Genomic DNA, 22143 nt, shown 5'->3' with positions numbered 1-22143 from the left:
CATTTTTCATGGGATATTTGGTGCTGATGACATGAGTAGAGGTATTCCATTGTAGCGCTCACTTTTCTTCACAAATTGCCACTTAACTGACGTAAAACTATGATACATATTTACTCCAGGTACTATCCCACCAAACCAAGTAATTATTAGAAAAAAACATGAAATTCTGTCATATGCACTGGAGCAGAGCCACCCATGCCTGAAGTGTATGAATGATGGTACTTAGTGAGAAGGGCCCATCCACACTCCATTTAGCCCCGTCCCTCATGCAGGAGATGGCAGGATTATAGGCCCAGTCACTGCCCCTATGCTCCAGCCTGTCTCTGCTCTGACGGAGATGATGGAGGATGATGCTGGCTGTCCGCGGTATACTGTGGCATAAGGGTACTTCCTCCACATGGGTTGCATTTCCTCCTTATCAAGATTCTCCCAGTAATATAAACTAGTGTTTCAACTGTCAAGAAGTCCTGATAATGTATATGCTGTGAATTAATTTGTTATTTTTTCTAGAAATGCATGCTTGCTATTTCTGTATGAAGACTTAAGAGGTTGTCTGCAAAGTTTACTTGCTTCAGGTTATATTAGCAAAGTGGTTAGCGCTCTCACCTCACATAAAGATGGTCCTAAGTTCAACTTCTGAACCTGTCATCTGTATGGGATTTGCATGCACTACACCTAGCTGAGTCTGTTTTCCGCACAAGTACCTCAGATGGGTCAAATGCAAAAGACACATTTCTGTATTTCAACATTGTTTAATTAATCAATCACCAATCATCACCTTACAATAACGTAAAGGCAATCCAAGACATACACATGCAGTATACAGGCTTGAGCTTTACCACCTGCATGTGATCGTTTTGCTTGGAATGTTTCACAGTATGGTATTAAAATCTCTATTGCATTAATTCAATTCAGTACAGGTGTTTTTTATCACTACAAAATACATAAAAAAACATGGATTCTTCACATCAGCAGGCTTGCCTTCTTACAGATCTTACATGTAACTTCACCTGATAGTGTAACGTTTCTCCATTGAGTAATGCCATATTGTGGAACATTCAATAACATCACCACTGTAAGCAGAAATATCATGTTCAGATTTGTCAAAAGCACATAATTACCGATTGGACACAGTTGCTTTGACGCACTAGCTGACCGCATCTCCTCAGTTGACATGTACAGTACAAAGGAACGGGCGCGACACAGCTGTTTTATTATTAGTGACACGCAAAGGCTGAGAAAAAGGCACTATCTCCCCTCATCAAAGCCTCTTTACAGTTAATATCCATTAATCTGCAGATGTGTCATTGAGGAAGGCTGTCTCTGTACCCGATGAGTCTCAAGCACCAATACAGATCGACAGATAAACTCAACACTAAAAGGGCTTTATCTGAGTGCATTGAAAGTGGAGCCATGCTGGTACAGTATATTTATATTCTACCGCTCACACACACTTAGCCCTCTCTCCATAGTATTATTATGGGCCAACTTCAAGGCTTGGTTCTCATACATCACCTGTGTGCGGACCATGCGGGCTCCTTCACGCGCTTTGAAAGAGACATCCTGTGAAAATACACCATTAAGATCGCTATCATCAAGTTGTAATGTTATCTTTTTGCTCTTTATACAATGCCATGCCATATACTTCAAAATATTTTTTGGTAACTTTAAACTTTTTTCTAATTTTAGAATCATTTAGAGTTATTATTATTAGCATAAGTAGTCTGAGGTGGACTCACTATTTTTGAAAGAAATATCAAAACATATTATTATTATTATTATTAGTTAGTGGTGTTGTCACAATACTAATATTTCAAACTGGATTTCGATACTAAGGAGTAGACGTGATACTCAGTACTGATTCCAATACTATAAAGATAATTAAAAACTCTTTCTTTTTATATTACTATGTGATCTTACATCTGTGTAATCCCTCAGTCATCCAGGTATATTCCATAGTGGTCCATGAGCGTATACTAGTCTATAGTCTTATACTTGTTCTGATACAGCTCAAGATCATTCTTAAGATGTTCGGGAAACATTTCTGTCCTATGAATGACTTTTTTTTTCCATCTATACCTGCTGAAATGAGTATCTAGTTTCGATTTTAGTTTTAGTAAAGTTTTCAGTACCTTTGACCACGCTATTAGGAAATTCTAAAAAGACAACACAGCACATCTTTGGGTTTGAATAATGGCACAATGTTATTTTCATGTGAATAGGCCCAGTAATTACAGATATAAACCAAAAAACAGGTGTCCAAATTTGACAGTTTAGCAAAAAATTGACAGTTTAACAAATTCAACCATAGAATTCATACCTGTCCTCCAGATGTTATGATGTTACATAAATGCAACCTATCAGGACAAGCCTCCATTTTGACAGTTCTGTAATTAGTTCATCAGTGACCATTCCTTTCCTTGTTGAATTTTTGTATTATTGTATGAAAAATACTACTAAAAAAAAACAAAAAAACAAAAACAAAAAACAAATCATAAACTCTAATAAAAAAAACATTCTTCCCATTTCTATGTCCATCACCACCACCACTCCATCTGAGCATCTTCAACCCAGCACCAGGTCAAACTTATTTCCCTCTTGACTTCCTAACGCTAAATCCTGTCCTGTTCATTATACCTCAAATATCTGATGATGAGATTATAGACATTATATCTGCCATCACGCTGCGTTATAGGTTGCAGTTTTGCCCCTAATTGTCCTTCTTTGATGCATCGTCTTTCCACCGAGGAACCATGGCAAAAACAATTTGCTGTCACCTGCAGAGCGACTGGCATTAAAATTTTGCTTATTCTATTTCTAATTATTCCTACATGGGACATTTCAAATAAGACTGCCATGTAATGCACTTTGTTCATTACCCCAAACTTCTAGATTTTGCAGTTAAGCTACTTTAAGCTGGTAATCTTTTGGGCTAAAATGGCACCCATGGACATCCCGCACTGTCGGACATCTTGCCAAGCGCGTGTCAACCAGATTCATACCAGCAAACTGCCCCCCATTTGTACTAATTGAAATACTCCGCACCCTGTTGCCCAAATGTAATTATAGCATCATGTATGGGCACTAGAGAAAACAGCAAGAAACAAATTGAAATTTAAAAGTGAAATATAAACTGTCTCCAGCAGTGAACAAATGCTTATTGCACCCACAGGACCCACGCAGTGCCGTCACGTGACCAGACATATTCGGCTTTTAACTTCGACAACCAATTACATTAAACAGGTAAGATGTGTTAATTCACCTCAGAGGAAATAATGGAGTTTAATATAGTAATGCAAATTAAGATGTTTTTCATACACTAATCGATGAAAAGCATAGTTTGGCAGTTGTCCCCAAAGAGTCATTTCAGTTAAGAACTTGTGATAGTTTTAGACGCACGTTGATTGATTAACGAATATTAATGCTCTGGAAATTACTGCAGGAAAAAAGGAGATACATTATGCAAAATCAACTTTCATAAGTTCTTAATCATTGTATATTTGTGTTTCTATGTAACATTAAGCTGTATTTTCATTAATTCATGCATGTTTTGGTAATCATGTGTTATCCTGTATTTGAGGTTTCAGTGCTTAGACAATTTCTGTAATACACTGTGAAATTCCACTACGGCCTATCAGTTCCCCTGGAAGTCACCGGATTGGTCATTTACATACGGACATTGGTTTTAGATCAATGTTGCGGTTTACCTTTAAAAAAATGTACAACACCAGGTTGATAGCAAATGCAATATGAGCAAGATTCCAAAGTATTTAAAATCAATGTGTCCTGTAACACTGATTTCGGAACATTGTAGATGCTGATCTGTGGAAAGAATCCGCAACAAATCTATTTTTCCCGGACGCTGCAGCACTCTGCAGCAGTTTTCAGGTAATAGATTGGGTTCACGTGACATCACAACATTGCAGAATCCCTATAGTTTAGAATTGAGCAGGAGGGCAGGTCAGAATTCGATGTTGGAACTGTAAGAATGCAGATTTGTTGACCTGGTTTGTCTGTAGTTACATGACCTATCTACAGAAACTGGTACAAAGTTCAACATCCTCTCTCTCTCTCTCTCTCTCTCTCTTATTCAACACTAAAGACGTTAAGTGTTGTCAGTTAAAAGGACTTTAAGACAATTAATATTGCAGGTTGGTGGACCCATTTTGGATATTTCTTTCAAAAACCGCAACTCTCACATTGAGTTTTATACAGGCCCTTGCCCACCATCTGAGTTTATGACATAATTAAATTCTAGAAAATTAACTATTAGCGTGTTATTGTGTGAACCCACTTGAATCTCAGTTGCTTTTGTCAAATCCGCTTCGCAATACTGTACACTGTAGTTGGTGTAACAGGCAGTTCGCAGGTAACCCACTGAAAATACGTCGCAAACTGTATCGAGTGTAAAGCAAGGTGTAATACTAAATACCAAAAAAATCACTATATATCTTTGTTGAATAACCTTGTTTTTGTTAGACCGCACAGTATAAACTTTATTCGTGCAAAAGGCCTATAATTATGTATATTGGATGGCATTAAATAATCAACAATGTAATTAAGTAGGTTAATCTTGCACCAATACAAGTACAAAAAGTTCCTTATACGGTCTATTTTATCTCTCACTTATAAAACATATTGTCTTAAGCACTGTGAGTATATAAACAGACGCTATTTCAGTTAAAAAGATTAAAGAGGAACAGTGAAACTAAACACTATAGCTTATACTTTTCTTTGCATGTAGAATTACTTAAATATGCCTTACCTCATGCAAAATATTGTGACGTTCTGTTGCAATCTGCTTAAGTATCGTCAAAAGGAAGCAGGCAACAACATTCAGACATAAGTCCCAGCAGTATATTTATTGTCAGTGGTATAGAGTGTATTTTATAGCAAAAAAAATATATAATTCTATATATATTATAATGAATCAAATAAATTAATTTGTCCCTCACAGAGCACACACACACTTTCACAGTATCACAGTATATCAAAGCTAGCCAAACAGCATTTTGTTACTGCAATAAAAAACATAAGCGAATAATTGTACTTCCAAGTATAACATGTCATTACTATTAATACACCATATAACTATTACGTTCTATTGCCAAATGCTACTGCTAATGTTGCAATGCGGCGATCCATCATGTCCTACATAAACAGAATACCAAATACTATCACACCAACACAATCACTTTACCTTCTTAACTCTGTGCCTACTTCAAAGTCCTCTCACATGCTACAGGCTCCCCTTGCGTCTGACTCGCAGTGTGACGGGGTTGGCGTTCAGGGAGCTGTCATCACGTTGGCCTGACCCTCCGAGTGCAGATGACAGGTGGAAGAGCAGAGCCCGCGCTGCCGCTGCTGCAGGAATGAAAATGGCACCGGCCGGACAGCATGGCGACAACACTTTTCAAGAGGCTGCGCAGGTCTGGAGATGCTATCCAGATGCTTTCACGAGTCAACGTTTCACTCTTTCTGACTTCTCAAAGATAGAAGGGAATGCGCAGATATTAGGACAAAACTCGAAAACGTGCTCAGACTTGTCATGAGAAGTTCAAGAGTGTCACGCTCATGTCTTGATGGCTGAGTGAGAAGCGTGAGGAGGGCCGTGTACGTTGATCTTCAGTGACTCTTGTAAGAGGAGCAAACTTGTATCAGCTTGTGATGTATTTGTTTTTCCAATGTCCTCAGGCTTAGGCAATAAAAGATCATTACTCTGACTGGCATCAACTTTATGAGACCGCTAATAAGGCTGCTGTTTCTCACACAAAGTCATTCAGTAGTGTATGTCGTTATTCAGGTGTTCAGTGCTCCTGTAGAAATCTTATCCTGTGATGACCGATGATTGATATCCTTGTGGCCTAACCTTTCACCAAATTTCATTCACAATGTATTTTGTCAATTTTGATACTACGGAGGCTGTATTTTGCATCATTAGTCAGAATGCATGCATGTAGGTCTATGTAATGTTTAGAGTGCTTGGTGCTGAAGAAATTATTTAAATTATTATATTAAAGTTAACTAAATTATATTATAAAGTGTGCAATAATAAAATAACTTATTTTATGGGAGACACTGACAGCCCGTTTTCCTGTCATTTTGTCTACTTAGAATTATACGGTTCCTTACCCTCTGAGAAGTATTGTGAGCTGTATAGCAAAATAAATATCAATACCAAACCAAAAAATTTTTTATTTAAGTTTGTATGAATGTGAATATTAACAACTAAATTATGACATAAGAAAACTATGAATCTTAGGGGATAATCTGCAGGTTCCTATGAATACCAGTCTAAATAATGGTGTCATCTGTAACTTGCATTTTATTTAATCCTGGTAACTTTCATATACTTTTGTGTAATGTCATTGTTTCTTTTTTTTTTTTTTTTTTGTAATACAATATATTATTATTATTATTATTATTATTATTATTATTATTATTATTATTATTATTATTATTATTAAATGAACATATTTCAGATTTGCCCATATGATGCACAATTTAGTTATAGATTGCGAATTGTTATGAAGTCTAACTCCACAACACTTGCTTCAACATTAACATAAAAAAACAGGTTCTTTTTGATCGAGGACATAAATTCACGTGTGTCTTTCCTAATAAAGCCGCCCCTATCTGGTTTCCGTAGTGTTACCACGTATTTGGGCCTCATGCGTATCCCCTCTGCACGCACATTTTACCCAAAGGCTCCAAAATGGCCGCCGCTTCTCTTCTCGCTTTTTAATCCCCGATATTTAAATTTTTGACACTTTTATGAGCAGACTGTCCAAAAGCAAAGGAGAGTCGGAATCGCACCAGCACGAAACACAACAGTCCCCTTGGTTACAGTAGCTAAGTATTCGGATATGGAGCAGAGGCACAGATTGCATTTCAGAAGATAACAAGTTCCTGCAGTGCACAAAGGTATGTGCTTGGGCTTCCACGGACGATCAACTTTTTCTTCACCGAACCGAATTTGAGTTTTTTTTATAAGCTTACATTTCGTCACAAGTTCTTGAACCATTTTCATAGGGCGCGTCATGACAGCTGACAACTTCAAATAGCTCAACAGGCTACGCTAGCGAGTTTCCATCCACTTACAACACCCTCACCGCTAAAAATCTAGTCACCACAAGTGGATTGACCTCGCTTTGTAACCGGAGCTGCAGTTTTGCTTTGGAATTCGCAAACTTTCATCTCTCCAGTCAAAACCTTTCATCACAAACGGCTTGGTGCGTCTTGATCTGCCGTCACTTATCTGCCAAGGAAAGGTAAACACGGACTAAAAGAGCTAGCTTACAGAAACACAAGGTAAGGTTAGTGCTGAGAAACATTTTAATTGTGAAGGGATTAGGTCATGTTTTACTTGTTGAAGTGATTCACAAGTCCGGGAGTCTCTGAGTAAACATAGACAGGCAGTTTCGGAGCGTTTGGGATGACAGATTCCACACTGCCAGCAGAAGTGTGATGGATCATATCTGTGCATGCATTTAGACTGCAATAAATACTGGTTTATTCGTCGTTTGTCTTGGTAGGAATGAAAACATGACAGTCACAGTGTATGCCATGGTCAGGTGTGCTGACGACAGAATCAAAGTCTCTTAAGAAAGCAATTTTGAATTCCATATAGTCCCATTTGTCTTTTTTACTGTAACTAAAAGCTTGTTTAAGTTTGATACTGGTTTAAGCTCTGGATCGAAAACTTAACATTATTAGCCAGTGTCCCAACTCTCCATAATCATTACATGCAATTGGATGCAAAAAACAAATTTAAAAGAGCCACGAAACAACATGAGAAGCTGCGGCGTCACTACTGGTAGATACATTTATCACACTCTAGCATCAGAAAGCTTTTGAATGAACGGTAAATTTAGTAATCTCTATTTGGTTAACATAAAGCTCACTGAAAATTCTCTTGAGATGTGACAACACATTCCCAATCTCTTCAATAGTTGCACATACACTTAATGCAATATTTTAATGGCTTCCAGCATTTTGTTTCTCCACAAGCCTGCAGACACCAATCACAACTCTTAATGCAAATCTAATAGCACCTAAAGTTATCCTTCAAACTGCCCTTAACAAGAACCATTTATCAGCAGCTCGGATCATTATCTTGAGTTCATTTCATTCTCTACTAACAAACTCCTCTTAATGCTCTCCAGCCCAACCTTCCTCCTCTATAAGTCCACTGTTAAATAATGCACCTAGCTCATTTGTTGCCGACTCATTTCGATAACGACCGTTCCAACATGTCCGACGCCTTAAGACGCTTCTCCACTTCCTTCCGTTAAAAAAGGGGAGCAATCATTTCTTCATTAGCCTTTTATTTGTTTCGAACCGCAACACTTCAGGGCTAGCGAGCGCAGTTTATTTGGCTACTCTTAATTACAAAAGGGAGATTGTGTGCCCTACTCGTCTTTGCCTAGTCACTCCCAGAGGGCACTACTACCACTACATCTGATTGCATTTTGGACGATTGATGAAGTTATCGAATAGTGACCCGACTGACTTTTTTCTAGCTTGTGAAGTCTTTAACCTATGTCTCCAACCCTTGAGCTCACTGCTATTAAGAGGAGAGTAGCCTTTATTTCCTATTTGTTACATTTGGCGATTTTTTTCCCGCTTATTTTCTGCAAAGGTTGCCTCAGGGTTGGGAGAGCGCACTCCGGTTAAATTGCATTGCGGTGCTGTATCTCTCCGGATGGCCGTTGAGCAGGTATAGCTACCTCCAGGATCTTTTCATTTCTGCCGCTGTTATTAAACACAGTGATAGAATCGCTGGTCCTAGTTGATTCAGCAGTGTCAGGGTTTACAACAGGAGAAGAAATATTGCCCAGTTTGCACAAGTCTTTCTTTTGCCGCAGCCACGAAAAAAGGTCCTGAACTTTTGAATGTCCTGTGAAATTGGCGTTGATGTTTCAGGTTTTAGAACTTAAAGTAATTCATATGTCTAGAAAACAGGTTAAGTCATTCAGTTATAATATCTGCACTGTTGTTGCCAGGAGAGGATGCAAGAACCGGAATGAAAAGACTTTACAAATTGCTGCTGGCTATTAGCAAGACATGTAGAGTTGTCAAGGAAAGTGAGCGCTGAAATTATCATAATAAACAAATGTGTGCAAGTGTCTACAATGGACAGAAGCACTTGAAAAAGGAGGGCACTTCATGACATCAGCTGGTGGAACAGGGCAATTTCAGCTCTCAGGAGGGAATCATTTAAACATAATATGGGACCTTTAATTGAGCAGTTGGGCATTATTAAATTCCTCAAACAGATTCACAAGCACTATACAAATAGTAGCCTGTTTCTAAATTGAAAATCTATATTTGATAGTTTAAGTTTTATGAAGGAAAAAATAATGGTTAACAATGTATGGATATATGTATGTATATGTATATATATGGCATATATATCATAGGTTGGGTTGATTGGTAGCGGTGATTTATAGGCTAATTCAAACAGGTTTCTTATGTCAGTGTAGGTCATGGATTGATTCCTAATGAGTAGAAACATTGGAATTTGCATGCAGGACACATTGCAAATAGTTTGTAACAGAAATGAATAGTGTGGTCTATGCCTCAGTAGTACACATGCTCCTCAAAGTCAGTGACCCACCACATCAAGGTCAGCCTTAATGGACTCGGCAGTCAGCAATGGACTTGGACTTCAAAGATAAAGAGCTCTGTTTTGACAACATTGAATATTTTGACCAGAGCGATGCCAAGTGGTGAGTGATACTGTCAAGTTTTCTTTTTTGGCAAACATATAAGCTAACATACATAGCATTGTAAATAATGTGTTAGCTATCCCATATGTGCAATGCCTTTCAAGTCCAATTGCATAGAAGAACATGCCTACTCCAACCTCAATAAACCACTTATACCTTGAACATATTACATAACTTTGATGAGTCCATTTGTTATATGGTCCATTGCACAGATGCATCCAAACACTTCCAGGGTTTTCTGGATGGCCCATTCTTTAATATCCATCCAAAATCTTAGAGGGTGTGGCTAAAAGGCTTTAAATCTCATCCACAATTGATTACGAGCATCAAACTCAGTGTACATTAATTCAGTTTATGGCCATTAAAAGGAGAAGAATGCTTGGGCTTGCAAATGGCAAACTACGACTGTCAACGGCATGATGTATGGTAGCTTATTATATTGCCCTCATTATGATTAATAACATAGGAAGGGATCCTCCATTCTTGTCGGGATGGAAAATGTAATTAGCTGTCTTGGCCGGTGCTGCAGGCTGGCTTCCTCCTAGCTGCTTTCTCCTTCCATACGAGAAAGCAGCCAGTTCACCAGAGCATGAGATTTGCAACTACATAAAGATTATTAGGCAACACTTTGTAAAACCTACACCTTAGTTAGCCTTTAAAAAAGTATCAAGAAAGACTTAAATCATAATGAACAAATAGTTTATTAAAGAGAGGGGTTTTTTTTATTAACTGTTAACACATAACATATATAGATCATCACGTTACCTTGTATTGTTTTGTAAATCCTATATTCACCAAAATATCACCAGTATTAACATGTTATATAAGTTTTACTTTCATTTTGGAAGCTCTGAGTCTCCCCTCCCTTTCCTCCAAGCGTTTACTCCTCCTTCAGAGCGCTATCACAACACATTCAGCACGCATCCCACTAATGAAAATACTGCACATCGCATCAGGTTTGTCAACTTGCTGAGTGATTTTAAATTTTTTTTTTTTTTTTGATACATGATTTTGTACATTTATGGAGAATTGTCATGTGGGAGCATGGATGATGAAGACTTGTGGACTGAGGTTTGAATGGGGCCTGGGAGAGTTTGCTAAAATGCTCAATCATGTATGGATGAAAACTATAACCTCTTCAGGCATGTTTTGATGAGGCAACAATATTATAACTAGAGATCAATCGATATGGGTTTTTTCATGGCCGATGCCGATACCGATTGTTTAGAATCCAAAGCAACCAATAGCTGATAAGGCCAATTTTGATTATTTTCCTCAAATTGTGTCTATTGTATTGTATTGTATATAATTGTCAAACTTTTTACCACAAACTGTAAAGTGTATCACATTTAGTGCAGTTGTCTTTTCGTATTAGAGTGTTAATATAAAGCATTGTGTGTATGTTCTAGACAATAAATCGACCAAAACAAATTATCGGCCTGTGCTGGAGATTTGGTGCCGATAACCAATACCTTTAAAAGTCCAAATATCGGCTAATCAGTTTATCTCTAGTTATAACATGGTAGAAAGCTAAAATTTTGCTTTAAGAATGATTCAGGCTTACTTAATCCCCTTACCCCTGAACTAAGTAGTTACTAAGCCTGCATTATTCATAAAATATTATTTCATTAAGTCTTTATCCATCCTTCATTACGGTTGTAAATAGTGTAGTTATTTTGAAATTTTACTGATCATTTAAATGTTTCAAATACAACATGACAAATAAGTTGTTCTGGGCCTTTTTAGAAAACCAACAGCATTTGTGCTAATGTGCCCATTGATACTATCTTGCAAAACGTTTGTGTATTTTGGCAATTGTCTGTCAAATAAAGTCATTCTTGTTCAATTTGGGAGACTTTGACCATTGTTGACTGCTAGCTAATGTTGACAGAAAACGTGTACCAACTAATGAAACACCTTACAAGATTCTCTCAAGCCTTGGTTAGTTGCATCAGACACCCACTGTAACAAAATGGTGTTCAAATTAGTCTACTTTAGTGCCCCTGCCCCACAGTTTGAGAAACCCTGAGTGGGAGAATAGGGAACAGCTGGATGTGGTGCCGTGGCTAATGCTGGATAGCCTTCTCATCACTTCTGCAGCTGCACCTGAACTCAGCACCTATGAGACACATTCTGCTAAATATCAATTAATGCAGAAATACGCTCCCGGAGACCAGCGCTCACCTGGACGCACCTCGCTGGCCTGGAGAGTGGGAAGAAGGCATTTCACCAAAACAACCTTGTATGGAGCGAGAAACAATTTGGCGGTGCATTCTATCATTTATTCTTATAGATGTGTGCGTTACTATTTGTTCACTCCTCAGTCTTACTTGACGGTAAGTTCTCTAGCTCCAGTTGCCCCGGGGCAGACTGACAAATGAGTTCCTGCAAATCGCTACTTAAGTAATCAGTAAAAATGTTAAAATGCATTGATATTTTGTGGTTCTTGTGTCTGTAATGTCTTTTATATAGATCTTAGAAAGTCTATAGAGGTATTTATAACATACAAAGAATATGAAAGCAGTGCGAAGAGATAGGAGGTAAGTAAAAACAGAAAGAAAGAAAGAAAGAATGCAAGACAAAACATAATTACTCAACCATGCAAGAAATGAAACCATCTATCGAAATACAACTTTAACACAGTTACAACATGGTTTAAAAGCCAGTTTTGCATAATATGTCCCCTTTTATGTAACTTCTCAAAAAAATGAACCAAACCAACTCACTTTTATTATAGAACATCACTTCATTTGAAAGCACTGCTACGTCTGGACCCTGCAGTTAAATGGTTTCTAATACACTGAGTAAATGATCAAGGCTAAACTAGTGAAGACTGGGCTGTCCAGTGGAAAAGCACCATAATCAGATTACATATTAGAGCTGCTGAGTCCAAATGGTTTAAGTGGATGATTAGACTTTCACACAGGTATTCATAACTGCATTACAGCGAGAACTGTGAGGAGGAAAAGAGAAGGAAGGCAGGTGCATCTTTGTCTCCTTATGCATCCTCAGCAAGAGAGCCATTTTGTCTCCATGTCTGTAGAACTGCTTTTCACAAATATCTGTTGCTAAATTTGCTACAGTATTATTGATACTCTTAGTTGGATAAATGATTGAATGCTGTCCTAGTGCATGCAGGTGACTTTTTTTTTCTTTCCAATCTTCATAATACTTTCAAAAAACACTAAAAATGCTTGGATAGTGATATACAATGTTTGAGTGTTTGTCTGATTAGGTTCATTAGGTGTTTTGATGAGAATATAACTGTGGTTTCTTGTTATCATGACCTCTGTTTTTGCCCAGCAGACTGTAAATCGGGACAAGGGGACATACCAACTCTCTCACACCTGGGATACACTTCTAGTCAAGTTGGATTGCAAATGTCGTCCTGCTCCAACTACAAAGACAGTCCCGAAATCGATTTGGATCAGTTAACATCACCATAAAGTCAACTCTGAAGAAGGCAGAGTGCAGAAATCATAGTAAAGATGCAATGTCAGTTCTTCAAACATTTATCCACAACAAAACATATCAAAACGACTTATTTTATGACCAGAAAACAGGATTTGACATGTAAACTTCAAAATAGCCTTCGATTAAACACTGACTTTCCATGTTAGAACAAGAAATGATAGACTATTTGTATCAGTCATGTACAGCAATGAAATGTGACAATGTGATGATGGAAAATTTAACTTGTTGGCGGCTTATATTCGTCATGTGACCCCAGCCTCAAATAGAACTGAATTTGTGAGACACTATTTCTCTGACAGCATGAACACAAGCCTTTTCCAGTCTGTATGACCCTTTCTGGTTATCTGCAAGTTAAAGACCCTGTACCAAACTTTTCTTTTCCATATATTTGCGCAAAATATGTCTTGCCTCTGTACAGAGATATTTTATAAGCAGCTCTTGAGGTCAAAATAAGTCTGCTGTGTACAACCTGCATTTAATTATAAAGCATTTTCTTGTCTGATAATGAGGATGTGCACTGTTAGCATGCCAGTTGTTAGCATTACCTTGATGGCGGAACTTCGCTCTGGCTTCTGAAAGTTGGGAAAATCACTTATAAACTCAGCGTGGTGAATAATTAGGATGCTTGGAATGCATAAGATTAGTGATGAATAACTTTGAACCACTGCAAATGTTTCAAATGAACTAATTATCTTTTCATGTTTTTAAGAAAGTAAAAACTAGGTATCTGTACAGCGCTTTTTAAAACATGTGTTCACACAACTCTGCAATAGATAGTAAGAGAGAGAGAGAGAGAGGACAGCAAAAATGGCAATCAGCGGATGGCAACCTGAGATGGCACGTGCCCATCCATCACCTGCCACGTTTGCCGACGCCATATGAAAACACAAACAAGCAATCAATTGTGGTGCTCACAGCTAGGGGCCTGCTAATCGAGCGCATTTATCTGACGCCGCGGTGGTAGCCCCAGCAATACTTTAATTTGCAAGACATTATGTTGAGTTAATGCCTACCAGGTTGTGCCGTTCAACCAGAGGGACTTGGCACACTTAGCCTTGCAAGAAAAAAGAGAATCCGCCATTGCTATGTATTGAACTGGGGATGTAAACAATCTGGCATCTGTAATAACCAGTGAAATGAATTTATGTGCAGTGAAATATTGCAGTGTATCATGGGGTAATTAGCCTGCAGGAAGTGAAGTGTGTTGCCTTATATGGAAGAGGCTAACTGTTCTATGATTGGATGAACAGAGAGTGAAACAGAGAGCTGGGTGATAATGATACAGCCACGGGCCTAATGCGCTAACTCTGACGTTGTCTTTCTGCACAATTCTAGCTAGCAAAAAACACAAACACACTCTTTTGACATGTTTGGGGCACCGTACATCCACTGACTTCCTGGAGACAGAGGCTAGCCACAACAAACTTAACCTTTACCCCAGCATTGAAACCAGTCTTCTCTTTATGTAGGACTATAGAACATTGTAATGATGTTAATGTGGCCTTACATGGAATGTTGGAATCGTTTTGAACAAGGAGACGATTGTACAAAATGGCATGACCTTTAAAACTGAAGATATCAATCAAATTTTTGCTTTCTTGTCAAACTTCTCTTTGCTTTGGGTAGGAAAATACAATATCAAATCCATTTCTTCTTAAAACAAAAGTGACTTTGTGCACATTTTATATTCGGTATTTTTTATGTTACCAAATATTGTACATTTTATGAACTAACTGTACACAGCTGACTTTCTTAAGAATCTAAAGATGCAAGGGAAATGAGATTTTGAAATGATCGTTACCAGTTGTGTCATAATGGGATTTACATATTATTCTGTAAAGCACTTTGAATTACTTTGTGTACAAATTGTTCTAGTCAAATAAACTTGTCTCGATTGATTTTTACATTTGTCATAATGGGATCATTTATTCACATTTTTGGAATACATGTTATGAGTCTGATCACAGCCACGTTTTCACATTTGCAATCTTAATGTAAGGCAACCAATACAATATATCCTAATACCATAATTGTCACTATGGCCTGCAAATCCACTGCATATGCGTTTTTCTCCATTTACAAACAATACAGTAATTTGCAAGGATTTATCTCTAAGATGATCCTTCCTTAGGTCCCATCTGTTAGCAACTTTGAGAAGATTTCCCCTGTTATGCAAAAAAAAAAAAAAAAAAAGGGAAAAAAAGTGGGCAAACACATTAATAAATACATTAAACTAAAAAATAATGTCATAACAATTATTAATAAATAATAAATCGGCTAATTAATAAATTAAATATATACATAAATTAAATAAACACCCAAATAAAAATAAAAAATAAAATAAGACAACAATAGAATAAATTAAAATATATTAACATATTATCTATTGTTGCCCTGTATTATTAAAAAGCCAATATTCCCAATAATTCAATAAGCCTGCTTTGATTTTAGCCTTCAACCCAGCGTCCACTCATTATGATAGATAGCCCTCTAATGTTTCTCTTTATGGAGGAGGCAGATGTCGATTGTTGAGCCTGCCTCCCCGTGCACCTCCCCTCTCCTCTCTCCTCCGCTCATCCCCACACAGCAGCAGCAGCAGCTTCGCCCCCGGGCCACGCTCCAGGCCTGCGCGCCCCCGCCAGCACCAGCACAGCACCAGCACAGCCCCTTCCCAGGACCGGGCCCCCGCGCATGGGTCTCCGCAGTAGCCTGTACTCGGTCTGTTGTGTTGGCTGCTGCTGCTGGTGGCTCTTGAATGCGTACGGGCCGCGGGGGGAAATTGAATTATCTCTCCTGTTGCCGCTTTGTAAACAAGACAAAGCCAATGATACGGCCAATTACCCTCCAATGCGACGCGTGTTACGGTGACTCCAAACGGAAAAGGAAGAACAGCAAGAAGTGGCCTTTAATCCTTCAATAAACTCCTCGCTTTGAACAGCCAAATATTGACATTGCAGACAGTGTTATTATTATTATAGTTATTGTTAGCCTACCTTATATTACCTTGCAGACAAAGAAATGGGAATAGACTTAAAAACAGCACGTGGGCCTAATCCCTTTACGCTTACGTCAAATAAACCCAGGACGTTACGTAGCGTGCTATTGAGATATAAAAGAAATAAAATAAAAATAATAAAAATAAATAAATAAATAAGTAAATAAATAAATAAATAAATAAATACATAAATACATAAATAAATAAATAAATAAATAAATAAATAAATAAATAAATAAATAAATAAATAAATAAATAAATAAATAAATAAATAATACGTCTACATTTATTGCTGTTACTGGGTTGTTGTTATTATTAGGCCTATTAGCAGGTCTTATGTGCCATTTAAAGATCAGTTGGTAAGCTCCATAGTCTCAAAAAGCCCCCAATGAAAACTGCGTGGAAAGTAAATAAAATAGATGGTGTTTATTAAAGTAAATTAGATTGACCTAAATAGTTCACTGGAGGGGCAGAGAGCAGTTTCTGTAATTCACTTTAAGGTTCACCAACTTACTCAATAAAGCCCGAGCTCGGAATCTCTCTGTGGCCTAATCGATAGCATTATTTGAGGCAAACAGCTCCAAGAAGAGGCACAATGAATCGAGCTGCGTTTAAAAGTCTAGACAAAAAAAAGTAGCCTAACACCTGAGATAAATAAAGTGAGTGCTACAGAGGGACAGAGCTATAGCCTATTAACTGCAAATAATAGGCCTAATATAATCATCATCATCATTGCTATAGGCCTAATAATAAATAAATCAATAATAATAAAACATAAAAAAAATAATAAAATATATATATACAGAGAGAGAGAGAGATGTATTAATACGACTCTCTGTTTTGGGCTGTTTTGTCTCTTGCCTTCTCTTGTGCTCTCATCCGTCTGCTCTTCTTTCTCTCCTCCTCCTCCTCCTCTCCTCCTCCTCCCTCCGTCCAGTCAGTCGTCTGATCCGGCCAGGAGGCGCCAGGTTTTCCCCGGAGGCAGGCGAACAGTCAAGGACTGAACCTCCAAATGCACAATAATGTCATTCTACACTCGCAATAAAAAGGGTTCCACTATTAGGAGCGGTTCTGTTTGGCTGCGGCAGAACCCTGGTGATTCATTATAGCCCCACTTACATTGTCTGCTTATCTTTGCGCGCAGTTATAACTTTAAAGTCCATTCAGTTTGGACAGATGACGTCGTGTGTTGCAAACATTAAGCAGTGACTCTAAATATTTGATTATTTCACTTTGAGGGATCACCTCACTATTTGAATTAGGGTTAATTGCATCAATTGCTTTTTAATAGAATATGGAAAATCGTTCTTTAAAGTTAGGGCTACATGCAGATCAGAATCAAAAGAGTTTTATTCCCACTGTGAATGAATTATATCAGTGTAACGCAGTGAGAGTCTGTAAGGCATTATTATTTTTAGGTACTGTAATGGTAACATATAAACTATGATAAAAATGGCATGCATAAATCTTAGAATAAAATACACTTAAATATAAAATATGGGCAATAAATGATCGTAAATATAAATAGGCTAACGTTTGTATTGGTAAATGTGAATATTAATAGGCCAATTATTAAAGTTCAGACCTCTGTTCACTTCCAGACCAGACTGAATTATTGATTTTGTATTGTGTGTCTATTTTGTCCCATAACCAATGCTCATTCATCACAACATTATGCCAATTAAGAGAAGGCTGTGAATTGTTTTACAGATTTAAATCAAACCCTTGGCTGTTATAACACCAGGTCGCCATCTCGAGTGAGAAACATTCTAACATTTTTCTTGACCTTGTTTCATTATTTGTAAGCCACGACTTGATGTAACCATCCATCTCCATCGTGAACGAGTATGGGACCAGATTTGACCGTTTCTGGTTTGAAAGGCAACTCAGACACATGCGTACACCGAGAGCCCACAGCACCGGGAGGAGGAGGAGGAGGAGGAGGATGACAGCCTTCGTCACAGTAATCTCCCACATCCTTGATTGCGAAGGCATTTTTTCCTCCCAAGTCTGGCCTCATTTCAGCTGTCACTTTAAATGTGTCTGTTATCGGACAACTTAGCAGCTAGACATCAATTATAGGACGCACCTACTGTCTGCTTTGCCTTTCTCAATCTTTAATCAGAAGTTACACCAGACTGGAAAAACAACAAGCTGTCACTGTCCATCTGAAGACACTGTAGGCCTATTCATTGTAATATAGGCCTAACCTAGCCTGGGTTTCCCATCATTACGCACGTAAATTACTACCGATTTTAGAATAGTTTGAACTAATTTGGATTAAAATTGACATTCAAGTAAACCACAGTAACCCTCAAAGCAATAGTATGACGGATTAGGACCAAAACTAATGACTAGTCAGCAATATTTCTGTTTATTATTATTATTATGATTATTATTATTACAATTTGTATTACTATTATTATTATTATTATTATTATTATTTACTTTTTTAATTTTACATATAGCCTATTTTAGACCAAGGTTTTAAAAAAAAGTGTGAAGGCTCCTAGATAGAGAATATTTACCTATGAATAAAGTGTACAGTTGATAAAAATAAAAATAAAAAATCATTCTTTCTAAGTCTAAATAATGGTGCTGTTCTAGTGATAAAACGTATTTTGACATGTGTTTTACAGATAACGATTAGCAATTACTACACTATAGTTAACGATTATTTTAGTAGTCGACTAGTCACAACTATTCCGACTAATCGTTGCAGTCCTCTTAGTAGTAGTCTATTTTCACAGTCGCTAAATGAAAACTGCGGCACATTATGGTCCGTTGTCTTTTACGCACAATAGTTTAAATTAGATGCAAGCTAAATGCAAAATCCGCGTCTAATTGCGCTTCTTGGATGGTGAAACCCCTCGTGTTTTCGTCTTGTGAGCTTACACCTGCACCATTGTGTTCTTGGTTAAAGCTATCCATCAGGCTTTTTTTGCACACAGCTTCGTTGGCGCTCATCCGTAACTCGCGTGTTGCTGAGTTGACCTCTTTGTTTTAATTTTGCGTTCGCACATGGACACTAGGACCCAAACTAAAGCTAAACGAAGCGACAGAGAGCACTAATCCATCGGGGAGGCTGGTGTGACAAATTCCCTTTGTCTGCTCTGCGCTGGTACTTTATTACCCAGACGAGCAGCGTGGCCTGGAGATAACGATTCATCACGCACAGCCGGCAGCCCCTTGCGCACTACGCCTTTGGGCAAAGCAGTGGCGCAGGCAAAGACGTGTGCGTGCGTGTGCGTGTGTGAGAGGGGCCTTTCCGTAATTAGCCTGTTATTGCATTAGTAAAATTGCTGATTACAATCCAGCGCGGCTTCATCATGTCAACTTTGCATTTAAAGTCTATATGCAGACCTCCCGTTGACCTACTTTATAACCACTCTTAAATTGGGATCTCAAGTCAGGGATCTATATTTAAATAATAATCATTTAAATTCTCCGCTATAGCTTATTAGATATAGTTTTAATGACGCCCAGGGGAAGTGGGTCACGAGACGGAGCGATGCGTAAAAATAAAGCAATGAGCTAATGAAGATTCTCTAACAAGCATCTAGTGCAATGGACCAGAGCGAGGCGCCTAAATGTGCGGCATATAAGAGCGCTTTAGTAGGCCTATTTATTTAGTTAGTTATTTTCCCATTTATTCATGTATTTACTGCATTGTTCCGAAGCATAAACGCAAAATAGCACCATGCAGGGTTGGGATTAGCCTATAGTATTTTTGTCAAATATTGGACATTTTCTAAAATCGAAGTTACATGGTAGTAAGATTATGGCTCTAACTGCAAGCATCCTGTTCAGTAGGCGGATGGTGTCAAATTCAATAAAGAACAATAACCATTCGCAGGTCTTAAATGCTTAAGTGTTTTGATGAGTAGATGTGCGCCTCACTGTGAGCCAAAAGTCTGTGCTGTGAAAGCCCACACGTGTAAATTATAAGAGCGTTTACGCGCGTGAGTCTGACGTGAATGTCTCGGTTAAAAATGGCAATACCTCAGTGGATGTCTTCAGAGAGAGGTGCTCCGTTTGATGGTCAGCTGACAGGCCTGGCTCACACACACATGGAAGAAGTAAGGGTAGCGTAAAAATAGGCCAAATGTGACCTATGTGCGTGTGCGTAAAATCTGTTTTACGCACAGATCTAAACTGGAACAAACATTCCGACAGTTAATATGGATATATTACACCATTTATCTTTATATTTTAAAGAAGAAAGACTAGTGATAGGATATTGCTATTCAATAGTGCATTATCACTATCTCACAACTGTTCCAAATAGTAAATAAAAGCCATGACTTCACTGCCAAATTTCAAAGTAGGGCACCTGTTTGCAAGTGTGACAGCTTAACTCAAATCAATTTTTTAAAGTTGTTTTGGTAGCAAAAATGTGTACATTTGAATTTTGAACAAATAGCATAGGGTCACATTTTTGTTAAAATTAAATTAAAACAGTGTTGTGTTTAATATTTTATAGTAAAGGACCAATGTCTTGTTGCTGACTTAACCACAAACAAGAGAATAGTTGTTGGCCCAAAGAGCCTTGCAAACATTGGTTCCCGCCCTCGTGGCCATAGATCTTTCTGCTTTTGCATAAACGGCCAATTATGTTGTCAGTGCAGTGCTGAGGCTGCGCATCCTCTCGTCCCTATTCATTTGATTGTAACGCGCGCATCTAAACAGGCCTAATAGCAGCTCCACTCGTGCTCATCTCGTCCCGGACCGTTATTGATATGGCCTTGAATTCACACAATTGATTTTTATGCTTCCCTCTAGCCACCTTGTGCAGTGGAGAGATATCTTTATTCGCACAGAAAGTGAAATAAGTGCGTAATAAAACGGTGATATATTAAATTCGTTTTTCCCCGTGTCGCGCTTTTATTATGAGCCATTTTTCATTTTTATTGAATTGAGACCCTGGCGATCTGCGTCAACGCTCCGGGCGAAGAAAGGTGAAATCATTTGCGCAAATCAGCAACGCCACGTTTCACACTCGTGATCTGACGCCAACTTGTGTGCATCTATCTCATTTCCAACCCCGTCTCTTTAGACTATTGCACCGTATAGCCCCTATATGACATGTCGTGCGTGCGTGGGTCAACATATCTTCTTGTGATCCGATTTCTAAGACTATTGTAAATAAAAGCATTTCTTCAAATGGACGTTATTTTGGACTTAAGTGCACAATTGAGTTTATGGCTGCTTTATGCGCCGCCTATTACAGCTTCAATCAAACATTAATCCTTTCAGAATTTATAGGATGCAGCTGCACTGCAGTGCACAAGTGTAGCTAAGCTTTTGGGTCACATTTCGCGTGTTATGTTCACGCAGAGGGAACAAAACAACTGTTCTTACAACTGTTAAAATTCTGAGATATTCTTAGACTAATTGTATAATTTTATTTATTAAGCTATATTGCTACATGTATTACTTTTCATTCAACAAGGCCTATAAATATTTCCATGTCATGTTATTGATGTAAATTGTCATTGGCTTTTGTTGATCAAAACAATGAATACATATTTATCTGTGCTAGCTTTATATAGTCATTGAAGGCAAATCGTGATGACCTGTATGAATGACCTATATCTCAATGCAGTTACATTTTACGCACAAACGTGCAATAATTTTCAATATGTTTTTATGTCAGGTTAGACTAATTGCCAACATGCTTTGATTGATTGTAAAAAGGTTTCAGTGTCTGAATGACTCGATATGAATCATGTATATTCTATGAAATAACTTGGTTCAAGAGCAACTATACTTCTTTTAAAATTTTCAGTAGTAGTACCAATAGATAAGTACATAGTATAATTGCTGTTGATACCATAGACCACAATGCTCTCTCACAAACAAAGGAGGTGCATACAAAGTCGTTGCTGCATCCCTCGTGCGTATTCTGACAATGAGTGAGAAATATCTTTTAGTCCAAAATAC

Source organism: Periophthalmus magnuspinnatus, chromosome 10 (genome assembly GCF_009829125.3).
Source record: "Periophthalmus magnuspinnatus isolate fPerMag1 chromosome 10, fPerMag1.2.pri, whole genome shotgun sequence".
In the NCBI taxonomy this organism is placed as follows: domain Eukaryota; kingdom Metazoa; phylum Chordata; class Actinopteri; order Gobiiformes; family Gobiidae; genus Periophthalmus; species Periophthalmus magnuspinnatus.
Note: the sequence above shows the minus strand (reverse complement) of the source record.